This window comes from Nanorana parkeri, unplaced genomic scaffold, assembly GCF_000935625.1.
Source record: "Nanorana parkeri isolate BGI_ZX_2015 unplaced genomic scaffold, ASM93562v1 scaffold796, whole genome shotgun sequence".
NCBI classification, from domain to species: Eukaryota; Metazoa; Chordata; class Amphibia; order Anura; family Dicroglossidae; genus Nanorana; species Nanorana parkeri.
The window spans coordinates 514,742-527,594 of NW_017307064.1; the positions used below are offsets into that span (position 1 = coordinate 514,742).

General features: G+C 43.1%; 1 protein-coding gene across 1 annotated transcript in view; it reads left to right on the forward strand.

Moving 5' to 3' along the window:
- Positions 1 to 6,215: 6,215 nt before the first annotated feature.
- LOC108793969 (heterogeneous nuclear ribonucleoprotein R-like) overlaps positions 6,216 to 12,853 on the forward strand; it is a 67,353-nt gene continuing 60,715 nt past the window's right edge. Inside the window, exon 1 of the mRNA XM_018564934.1 lies at positions 6,216 to 6,385. The gene's annotated coding sequence lies outside the window, so the exon portion shown is untranslated. The remainder of the gene's footprint in view (positions 6,386 to 12,853) is intronic.

Genomic DNA, 12,853 nt, shown 5'->3' on the forward strand with positions numbered 1-12,853 from the left:
AGGGTGCTTGCTGTGCAGTAGAGGTGATACAGCCAGACACTAAAATATGCAAATAAGCTCTATATATATATATTTGGGGTTTATTCATTAAAGAGCCGAAGAATCCAGCCGTAGCTTCGGCTGATCCTTCGGCCGCCTCTGCCCTTCAGTTCAGTCGAATCTATTCACAATTGTTATGATCAACAACTTCCAAAATCAAATGTCTCATGCAAGACCTGTATAATTATCAGTGGGTATATTGCAAATGTATGAAAATGACCTAAAACTAAACTCTCTTCCAATGTGTACTAAAGTCTGATATTGTAACACCTGCTGAAAAGAGTTTTTGTGCTATGGTATTTAAACTAACATGAAAAGCTAACCCCCCTATTCACTGCGCCGGGTGTGTTTTTTTATTTTGGTGATGCGGGATATGGATCTGGTTCTAACCGTTTACAGTCATCCATTTGGCCAATCGACTTTCTTAGAGAATCTCCAGTCCGCAACATGCTTAATAGAAGACATTCCCTGTTTATTGCCTGCCAGGATCTTGTGTATCTCATTTAGGGAATGTTGCTCTAAGAACATCCTGTAAGAAAAACATGATTAAGGAGAAACAAAAAATTATTAAAACTTAGATTAACTGTGAAATTTGCATTTCTGGATTCAACAAAATGTGGGGAATATTTTTGCACCTTATGGCACATCCAAAGCAAAGTTGGCGTGAAAAAAAAGGGCATTTAAAGAAGACCCATTGGGGGAGAGAATTCATTCTTTCCAATACTTTGGATGGGCACAGCTGGTTCTGGCTCTAGAAAGGTAGAATCAGCTGTCAATCAGGCAGCCTGCCCCTCCCCATGCTACACCTCGAAGTCCAGGTTTTCCATTTACCAAGAAAATGGTGTGCAGTGTCTACCTCGCCATGCTGCAAGAATTCCTTGCCAAGCTGACAAGGTTTCTTGCTTCCTATTGGCTTTTCAACAGTGTCCATTGATTAAGCGTAGGGGTGTACACATTTAATATGGAATTCAGGGGCTCATCATTTTTTTTTTTTTTTTTTAGCAGCCAGCTACATTGACAGCAACCTCAAAAGTTAGGAGCCAGCTGTAAATTTGTGAGGAGTATTGGCTACCTGGCCCCAGCCCTGAATTAAAGTGACCCTGTCCATAAATGCAGAAACAAACTAAGCCCAATCTGTAAATAAGGATTATGTATACTTTTGTGGAAGCCCATGTCCTAAAACTTTGTTGTGTTGCAGAATTCGATTGCTCGATCGTGTCCCTTTCCTTTCCTGCTGGGACAGTGCTCGGATCAAGGGTCTGGTAGGACTGTTAGGGGGACCCCATGTATTTGCCCCATTTTTGGGGCTCTTTATCTTTCAGGGCAATCATTAAAGCTTTTACGTCCTTTAGTGACTAACTCACATCGTGCAAAAAACTTAGCAAAGCCTGTTATGGCTTGATTAGTCAGCTCTTTATTACTATAGTGGAAAGATTGTGTGTAATCATATCTTTTAAAAGTCTCTGGTTGAAGTTGGCCTCTATTGTACCATTCTGGTGTGAAGGCTGGTTCTGGAGGGTAGACTCTGGTACCTTGTCCGTAAGGAGTTTGTCATAAGAGATGTCACTTTGCTGGTACTTTTCTTGAGTGCAGACTTGAAGCTTTTCGCTGACTTGCGGTGGTGCCGTGTAACATGTTTGGTTTGTCACGTCTTTGCTACTTGGCTTGAGTGTTGATAGACTCAATCTGTAGTGCGTTGTAGAGTATTTGGGGGTTCAGCTTTTGGGTCCAAGTACATTACTGCATCTGCTGCGGTCACTATCGGGTTATATGGCTAATTCTAAGGCCTCTTCTGCTACAGCGGCAGCTACTTCCATCACTATAGCAAGTCTCTCTAGGTCTGCTTCTAGAATGGCTCTCTGCTGTTCTTGTTCTATAGATGCCTCATACTGTCCCTTCCCAGTCTTCAACTGTGCTTTCGCAACTTCCAACCATGCCTATTCATGTATTTTCTCAACCTCCAACTGTGCTTTTTGCTGCACCTTCTCAGCCTCTAACCGCTCTTTTTCTTTTGTTATCTTCATCTCATGCTCAGCAAAGGCTGCTCTGGCTTTCACGGCTCCTGCATTTGCCATGTCGAGTGCATTACTTGCAGATGAAGATCTGAAGGAACCTTGGGGACCTTGTTTTAAGTGAAGATTTCTGTCATGCATTGCTTTTGTGGGTGCTTGACTATGTAGAGCCTGCTGTATTGTATGCAGGTGAACTGTGCTGACGTGTGGCAGGCCTCTGTGTAGTCACTGTCCTGTATCCTACTTGCTGGGTCCCTGCTTTACATTGCCCTGTGCATAGCTTGACTTGCTAAACCCTCCTATTCTGCAATAAGCCAGACTGGGTGACATTTTGATGCTTTTATTAAAGAAACAGGGTGGGTTAAATTGGTAAAAGAAACATACAATCAGTATATAAAACATGTAAATATAGTGTAAGCAGACAAATACAGAAAGAAACCAGTACATTCATAGCAGCAATGCAGCCTAAGGGAGATTTGCATGCTTTCCTCCAGACACTTTCTGTAGATGGCAGTGATTTTTTTTTTTTATAGAACCTAAAACGCCTCAAGATGCACTTGTTTCCTTCTCTTTGGGCTGGAGGATGTTCGGAATTTTTTTAATTAAAGGAAAACAGTTCAAGCAGCTATTAACACAGATTATTTATTTTCAGCACCATCTTTTGGCCAATTTTGATATCACTGGTAGGTAAGCCTATTATTTTTTACATGCTGGAGGCAGAACGCTTCCATTCCAAGGTTTGCTTACTAATCCTGAGCTTGCCCTGCACATGCAGAGGTACAGTAAGAAAAAAGGCTCAAGGTCATGCCGTATTCAGAGAAGGGAGTAGGGAAGGACAGGAGAGTGATCCCTTTCTATAGACACCCAAAGCTTATGGGTTTCACTAAATCAACAAGCCAGGAGATGGGTCAACAACAATGTTTTATAAGATATTTCTAAATGGGGGAAACCTAAACTGCCCAAGATTTTACGACGCACCAGAATATCGTATTGTAGGTTGTTTCTGTGCCCAGAGAAATTGGAGTAGTGCTGTCCTAAGATGGGGAACAAATAGAGAAACTGGGTCAAGATCGTCATTTCATAAGAGGTCGCTAAACCATGAATGGAAGACGGGCCTAACCTTTAAAGTCCTGGAGTGTTTTTTACTGCAACTATTGGTGATTCAGTGCGTATAGGTGTGTGAGGTCGAAAGGGATCTGGACCCGAGTAGCAAAATGTCCCATCCTTCCAAGAGAATGCAAAACAGTTGGAGAAGCTGTTTGCTGAATGCGGAAGTAATATTCAGCACATCTGTCTTGGGTTAATTCACTTTAAAGTTGTGGAGAACCCCAAGGTGAGGAAATGTGGTCCCAGGGTTAGAAACGTAAAGAAGCATATTATCCACGAATAAACTGAGTTTGTGATGCACATCTTTAATTTGGATGCCTCGGATATGGGGATTCTTGCCGATAGCTTCTGCCAAATGTCCCATGTCTAAAATATAGATAAGGGGAAAGTGGCCAACCCTGGCGCATGCAATTACCTATCACACTGGGGTCTGAGAGGATACTATTGACCTGTCTCCTGGCAGTGATGCGATGGTATAAAGCCATAATTTTGTTGCGATTTGTTATTGTGCAATTCCCTACTGGTGATAACAACCAATATTATATTTCCATTGTGGCTGTTTGCATCTATATACTCAGTTCAAAAAGATACAGGAGGCTTTTTTTGGGGGGAGATGTGTTGCACATTTTCGGCCCCCATGGACTTCAATGGAAATTATTATTATACAGGATTTATGTAGTGCCAACAATTTGCGCATCGCTTTACGAAATGGAGGAGACTGTACCGTAACAATACAATTTTAGTACAATAGGGTTAGTGGGGCCCTGCTTGTGAGAGCTTACAATCTAGTAGAAGATGCCTGCAAATGTGCAAGACAAGTGTTTATACAGCTACAGAACTGCTCTTCTACTCTAGAACAGCCTTTCTCAACTGGGGTGCCTTGAAATTTTGTACAGTTGGTAGGACTCTGATGTGAAGGGGGGACTCTGATATAAAAGGGGGAATCTGATGTGAAAGAAGGGGACTCTCGTATAAGTTGGCTCTGATGTGAAAGGAGGGGGCTCTGACCTGAAAAGAGGGGCTACTGATGTAAAAAGGATTCTGATGTGAAAGTAGGGGACTCTGATGTAAAAAGAGCTCCTAATTTGAATAGGGACTTCAATGTAAAGGGGAATCCCATTTTTGTGTTATTGCATGGGCTCCCTCCTTAAAATCCATTAAATATTAGCAGTGTCTCGAGGTTTTGCACATTTTTAAAGAACTCCAGGTTGTAGAAAATGTATTATCATTTGCAGTGGGGCTACCGCTGCAATGCAAGAAATAACTGCTTGTGTTTCTCTAGGGGTGATAATTAAGAAGAAATACTTGGTCCCGTCTGGCTCATAGACCGTTCCCCGCAGCTTCTTCTCCCCCACTGGTCTAAGGGCCCGTGATGTCATCACATCAAATACAGGTCGATTTGATCCACTGCAAGAGTTAATTTTCCTACAAGCTGGAGCTCTTCTTTAAAGGGTACCATGAAAGTGACACATAACTCAGGAGTTAAATCTTAGAAATGCATTCAAATACCTTAACTATTAACAAAACTATATTTTAATTTGTGTATCAGCTGCAGATCCCCAAATCATCTCTGAATCCATGCTGACACTGTCCTTCCTTCTGGAGGGTGTCTACTTTTGTTCCTCATAGTCCCTGTGTGTTTAAAAGTAGCCACCGCTCCAAGCTTCCTCCCATGATGGGCTACAATCTCATGTTTAGTTTATTAACTTGCATTGAGATTGTAGTCCATCACGGGAGTGATGGCTACTTTTACAACACAAGGACCATGGGGAACAAAAGTAGCCACCCTCCAGAAGGAAGGACAGTGTCGGCACCAATTCAGAGATCATTTGAGGATCTACAGCTGAGTGATGCACAAACTAAATTTTTGTTAATAGTTAAAGGGGTTCTAAACCCTCAGCTTTTTTTTTTGCATATATCTACTGCTAGCAAGCAGTAGATATATGCAAAAAGTTTAAATTTAAAAAAAAAACGCTTTAACAGCAGTTTAAACTTACCTGTGTGTTCCCTGCACGCTCCCGTCCCAAAATGTGAAATTGCAAGAGCAGCCGCAAAGCATCTTGGGGCGGGCGCATGCACAGTTCACATTTTCGGCCGGGACGCGAGGAAAGACACAAGGTAAGTCTATGGGCGCGTGCACCCGCATGCAAACAACGTGGGAGAGTACGTGCCAGCAAGCTCAGAGGAGTCAGCGCTGGAGAGAAGGCTGAAAACTACAGCAAAGAAGAAAAGCTCACCTCTCGATCCTGTCACGGCTCTCTGCCGTGACAGGGGAGGGGCTGGATTCCCCTCTCCGAAACGCCAGCGCTGACTGGTGGAACGGATGGGGGAGGGTACAGCTGGCTCTGCCTCTAGATAGGCAGTGCCAGCTGTCACTCACGCAGCTGGGCGGATCTCGATGTCGGGATCCGCTACGGCGTCTCAATATACCGCGAGCTGTAGCTCGCGGTATACTGAGCCTAGAGTGATGGGAGAATGCTAGTTTGTGTCCTCCCATTACCCTAAGGAGAACTATGGGGAAAAGCCCTGACCCCATAGTTCTTCTTTAAGGTAAGTGCTTTCATTAACGTTGGGGTGAGGGAAAAACATTTTTTTTGCCTTTAATGTCACTTTGAGGTACTTGAATGTATTTTAAAGGTTTATCACTGTAAGAAAAGGTTGAGAAATGCTGCTCTAGAACTACTTTTAATTGACCAAACTAAAAAAGCCTGAAGCTTGTTGCCAGTGGAAAAAGCTTTTAAAAAAATTGTGAATTTATGTCCTTAAAAAAATTAAAATCTTCAGACTCTGGAGAAACAGACTCTTCTCACGTGTGAATACAGACTATAGTTATCCACAGACTACATTATGTGCCCTGACGAGATAAGGTTCTTCATCCTCAGTCCCTGGAAGCCGCATCCCCTCAGACTCGACTTCCTCCGTCCCTCGGGACCTCTCCTGTCCTCTATGGGATAGGAAGCTCTATTCCAGGGCTGCAGCCATTTCTCGCTCTTCTACCATGCTGCCCTCGGTTCGGTCTCTCTCCCGTGAGGCGCTTGGTTAGTACCGGACACCCCCCTCATTCCCGCTCCCCCGTCTCTCGGCCTAGCTCATTGGAAGGCCCCTGATAGTTGATGTAGACGACCCCGTATGTAGGCTCCGTGATTGGGAGAAGAATACGGGAGAAGGAGGCGGGCCCGGCGGGGAAGACGCGCCATTTTAGCAGCATAGTACGGCGGTTTGAGCGGGTGAGTGAGAGGCTGGCGGTGTCCTGTATAGGGTGTGTGTGTGTGTGTGTGTGTTAGGAAAGTAATGGGCTCCCTGTCACTGGCAGAGCTGTGTAGAGGCGATGCAGGTGCCAGTATACAGGGCGCTCTTCCATGCAGGAGGCAATTCCCAGTATTCCACCTAATGTGCAATGTATGTGTTATCATTGTCTTCATTTCTCTTCTAATTCTGCAAAGTAGCGTAGCATGGAGCTTATGTGGTGTAGTGTGAGATACTTAGCTTTTGGGTTTTATTTTAAAAAGTAGTTCTAGTATAAATTAAACCTTGTTCTCAGTACTTAGCCGGTCATCCCAGTCTGTCTGAGATTCTGTGATCTGAGAACCCCTAATTGTGATGGAAGTGAGCTATTCCCAGATACACCCACTGCAGGCTCTTGTCATTTATCATATACAGTGGGACACCTGGATACTAAAGTCTGGTATATGCTTGTAGAGTTTTATATGAACATTCATGCAAACAAATCTGGTCAGAACATTTGAAAATGCCATCAGAGACTTGACAAAAGGAATTCAAGTTTTGTTTGATTTTAACATTCAATTTTGAAATGAATGGCGTTTTCCAAATGAAACCCACATTCACCATTAGTCCCCTTTCACACGGGAACCGACTGTCAGTTATTTAAGGCAGATCTGATCGCCCAGTGTTAGTCTATGAGCACATAAACAGACGTGTGTCCCTTATCATGCAATTCCCCTTGACTCTGTTCAGGTCAGTTTTTGAAGACCTGATTGTGACGGATTGGATGTAAACAAACACATGTGATTTTTACATTCGACTCAACATACACTAACATGGGTCCATAAAGCTCAGTTTATTCCTCCATTGCAAGAAAAAAAAAAACTGGAGGGACACAGATGTCATAAAACATCTGTTCCATTCTGCTTTGATCCGTGCACAGGTCCCCTGCTGATGGGGAACGGACACTGCCCGGGCGAAAGGGGCCAAACATTTTCATTTGAGAGAAAATGTCCATCTTTCTCCAAATTTTTCTTCGCTGCAGTCAAAGTTGAACGTTGATTTGACTCCACTGATTATTGGTAGATCGAAGGAACATTCCAAAAATAACCTTGTTCTCTAGGTCTTAGGCTGGGTTCACACTTAGGCGTATCGAATATGCGTGTTTGCGGTAAAAACCCACGACAAACGCGCGTGTCCAAGGGCTACCTGGCTGTATCCCAATGGATACGCCTGGCAAATACGCCCCAAAGAAGCTCCTGTACTTCTTTGGGCGTAGGGCGTTTTGCAGCGCGTTCCTACGTGCTGTAAAATGCCCAGGTGGGAACCATGTCCATAGGCAATCATTGGCTTTCACATGTTGAGCGTTTTACAGAGCATAGGAACGTGCTGTAAAACGCCCAGGTGTGAACCAGGCCTAATGCAATTCTACTGGTGTATAGTCATCTTAAGAAGTTCAACGTAGAAGGCAATTATATTTCACCCGAGTTTAAATGTGATTGATTAACCAGTTGACATCCAGGGTGTTAAACCCCCTTCCCATCCAGATCCCACATTTTGAGTTATCACCAGAACAGGAATAGAGGGGCAATCTTCCAATAGGTATGCTAGTTCTGGTGACAGTTGTCTAGGAGGAAATTTCCCTGACTTTGGAGATAACTTCCTGTTGTGGCATGTTGGATTGCCTGAGAGATGCTCTCATGGAAGGAAAATAAAGTGCAGGCATAGAGATGACTGTTCATGGCTGCAGCAGCCTACAAAACTACCCAGAAGTGGGTAGTGGGCAATTAGCTGTAACAGCAAGGATGGGGGGAATGCTTGCAGGTTTTTGAGATTGCAAGGAATGGAAAATGCAATATTGTGGCAGTTTTAAAGAATCCGCAATTTAAAAAAGAAATATAATTTAATGGCATTGTATATGCTATATTTCTTTTGAATTGAAAAATAGAACTTTCCTTTAGAAGAACTTTGGGCAATAGGCTGAAGGCACAATATTCATTTTTGCTATGGAATATGCTTGGTTTATGTTGGCTTTTAAAAGAAAAAATAAATTTCAGTGTTTGTCCAGTAGAAGGATATAAAATATTTTTGTCTGTACCCCTTCCTGATTGCTCTCCCCAGCCCTTGAAAGTACCTAAATGTCAGAGGTGTTTCCTGGGCTTCCTGATCTGTGATTTGCTATCACAGTGATCATGTGCCTGTCCTGTGTTCTCCCGCCTTTTGTTATGTAAACATGAGCTATCCTGCTCTTATGTGTTGTGGACACAAACTACCGTAGTTGTTGCATACAATGCAGTTAAAGTGTCGCTAAACTCAGGAGTTAAACCTTGGACCAGGAGTTAAATACATTCAAGTACCTCAACTATTAACAAAAAAGTAGTTTGTGTGTATCACTCGGGTGTAGATCCTCAAATCATCTCTGAATTGGTGCTGACACTGTTCCTCCTTCTGGAGGGTGGCTACTTTTGTTCTCCATGGCCGTGTGTATGTTGTAAAGTAGTCACCGCTCCAAGCTCACTCCTGTGTTGGACTACAAACTCAATACAAATTAGTAAACTAAACATGAGATTGTAGTCCATCTCGGGAGGAGCGGTGACTACATTTCAACACACACAGGGACCATGAGGAACAAAAGTAGCCACCCTCCAGAAGGAAGGACAGTGTCAGCACCAATTCAGAGATGATTTGAGGGTCTACAGCCGAGTGATACACAAATAAGATACATTTCTGGTAATTGTTAAGGTATTTTGATGCATTTTCAAGATTTAACTCCTGAATTTAGTGTCACTTCAAGTCTAGCAGAGGATTTTTTTTCTCCTCACCCCTACCATCAAGAGTACAATTTAAAGTGATATATAGTCCAAAACAGTCCACGACATGGATCACAGTGCAATCAGTGCGATTCACAGTGTTAGTGGGATTTACAATGTCAGCAGTGCGATTCACAGTGTCAGCAGTCCTAATTACAAACTTATATACTTCCTGAGAATTTGCTAAATTTAGACTCTTTAACATAGTCACTTCTGCAAATTGTAATCCATAAATAACTCTAGATACTTATAACCTGTACATATATTGCCAATTTTTATCTGGTGGTTTTCTTTAACCACTTGCAGGCTAGCTGTTGTAATTAAACGACCGGCTGGGAGCTTTGTGAATGTGAGTGGGCATTTAAAATGTCCTTCCCCGCCCCCTACCCGTGCGGGTAACAGTGCGGTTTCCAAAACAAGGTACAAAGCCAATTAAATTGGCTCTGTAACATGTGATCTGCTGTGACAAATCACAGCTGTCAAAAGTTTAAACAATGGCTGCAGTTTGCAGCCTTGTCTCCATCTCCTCTCTCCCACACTTTTGGATGTGAGAGAGGAGATTGAGAGCCTCAAAGCAATCATCAAGAGTAAGATTTAAAGTGATATACAGATCACAGTGCAATCAGTGCAATTCACAGTGGTAGTGTGATTTACGATGTCAGCAGTGTGATTTATACCAGAGTTTTGTAGACTATCATTTTTACACATTCTAAGTATACACTTATTTGTTGTTGTTTTTTTAACCAAAGAAATTAGCAGAATACATTTTGGATTAAATGTATGAAGAAAGATTATTTATTTGTAATCTTTCATTAACATAATGTATAGAAAACTTAATTTTTTTCTAAATTTTCTGTATTTTTTTTCTTTATATAGTAAAAAAATGAAAACCCCAGTGGTGATTAAATACCACAAAAAGAAAGCTCTATGTGTCCCCAAACAATGGTATAAAATTCATTTCATTACAGTGTCGCATGATGGAATAAATGTCAGTCAAAGTACTGCAGTGCTGAATACTGAAAAATGGCCTGGACAGGAAGGGGTTTAACACCCCGGTCTTCAAGTGGTTAAAAAGGCACTTCTAGTTCTAATCTATGTATGGGAATTAGGGCTACAACAATTAATTGATTAACTCGATTATAATCGATAGTTCATTTTTGATTAGTTGATTACTCCACCGCCAATCTGCTCCTCCGTTCTCCCTGCTGGCGCTGGCTGCAGCGGTCTGTGTCCCTTTCAATCCCTGCTGCTCTCCCTGCCTGTGTCGGCAGAGGCAGCGGGGACACAGACCAATGCAGCCGGCACCAGCGGGGAGAAGAGACTGCAGCCGCTGTCCCTCCGTACCTCCACTGCTGCTCCGTTCCTCCTCCTAGGCTGCCAGCCCTGTTCCTCCTCTGCCAGCCCTGTTCCTCCTCTGCCTGTCCCAGTCCTCCGCTGCTGCAGTCCTTTTCTGCCGTTTCCGCCTCCTACTCTACCCGCCCCGTTTCCTTTTCTGCTACCTCATGCCCTCTCGTCTGCTGGTGTTCTATCAATCCCTCGGAGGGACTGATAGAACACCGTCATCGATTCTCCAACCAGCGGCTGAAAACAACAGTCAGCCTGCTATTGGATAATTTAAATTGCAATAGCACCCACCCACTGCCTGCTGTGGAACTGAAGGAGAACTTAAGTAATTTAAAATAATCAATAGGAAGCTGGCTATTGCTCCCAGCCGCTGCATGCTGTATTTACATTCAGTTGCCTCAGCAGGCAGCTGACATGACCCAGTGAAGTGGAAAGTGCCACTAGGGGTATAAAAGACCACCTAATGTCACACTGCATTTGTGTATTTTAATTGAAATAAAAGATGTTATTTTTTTTCTTTTAACCGGTTAATCAAAAAAAATAATTCGGCCAGCCAGTCGATTATGAAAATTATCGTTAGTTGCTTCCCTAATGGGAATGCCACTAAAAGTGCCGCTACCAGTGGTTATTATCGGGGCATTTTCACGAGTACTTGTGAAAATGCTCATTATTGGCACCCATTCCGGTATCGGTGCATCCCTAAATTCAATGAAGCATTAATTCATACAGAGCTGCATTCATTTGTGTTTTTAATTTAGGGAGGTATTCTGGGACCTTGTATTTGTCAAAACAGCCATTTTAACAGGTGTACCTGTCCTGACAATAACTGATGGTCTTGTAGCCCCTAGATATTTTCATGCAGTTCCTGTAAAGCAGCTGTGCTCTCACTAGGGCTGCAACAACTAATCAATAAAATCGATAAAAATTGATAATGAGAATCGCAGTCAATGATTCTCATCGATTAGTTGATTCAACTCAGCCGCCCCGCTGCTCTGCTTCACCGTTCTCCTCCCCGCTGGTGCCGGATGTAAGCTTTAGTCTGTGTCCCTTTCAATCCCCGCTGCTCTCCCCGCCTGTGTCGGCAGAGGCAGCGGGGACACAGACCGCTGCAGCCGACACCAGCGGGGAGGAGAGACTTTGCATTCCTATCCGCTGCTGTCCCGGCTCGTCCGCTGCTGTCCCCCACTGTAGCCCGGTTCTTTGGTCCTTCCTCTGGCCTCTGCTGCTCCCTGTGCCCCCTCTTCGTCCAGGGGTAGAAAGCCGGCGTCAAGTACCCATCCAGCGGCTGGGAGCAATAGCCAGTCTACTATTAGCTATTTTAAATTGCAATAGCCAATACAAGGCTGGCTATTGCACCCGCCCACTGCCTGCTGTCAAGCAACAGAGAAGGACCTGAAGGAGAAGCAGTTCCCTCCTCTGCTGATTGACAGCAGGCAGTTGCATAGGAGCCCCCCCCCATGTAATAGCAATGAAGTTAAGTAAAAAAAAAAAAAGAGTTTAAAAAAAATTGTTAAAGTAAATTTAAAAATACCAAAAGAATAAAATAAAGTCCCCTGACCCCGAAAATGCACGCATACAGAAACATGGCAATCGCGGTGTAAGGTATCGTCCTGTGCGGTGGATTGAGAGCGAAAATTCTCGGACCAATATTCATGGCTAACTCTAAACTGATGACCGGGCTTTTATATTTTTATTAAAATCTGGGTAATTTTATTATATTGGTTTGGAGTTTTTCAATGCAGATTATTTTAAATCCATGAAACGTATTAAAATGTCTAATATAATACATACAATTATTTAAAAAAAATGTAAAAAGGTGGGGGAAAAAGTAATTTTTGTTTTCTGCTTGACAAATTCTGCTGCATGATGTTGCGCATTGTGGTGCCAATCATTTAACCCCTTAATAAATCTCTGGAGATCCAGAAATAATAAGAATTCATTTGGGGAAGCCGTGGGTGTGAAGTTTAGACCCTTCTTAAGTACAGATTCTTCCACCTGTTCAAGCATATTGAGATTATAGATCTTAATAGTACTATCTCCATATAGTGCAGGGACTAGGGACTGTTTCTGCCTTTTTTGTTGGACTTTATGTCCGGCTTTACGTCCCCTTCTTCGCCTGTTGATCTTTTTTTCTTTTTCACTCTTGGTGACCTGACCAGGGTTAAAAAAGGCCCTGCATCCCTGTTTGTGATCCCATCTCTAGCTATCAATGTTTGGGGGTTTGGCCCCTACTTTTATCCTTTCTCCACTAAACTAGATAAATTGTGTTTATCGATGGGTACACGCACCACCTTATCTGTATGGTTTTGACAGGTCTCT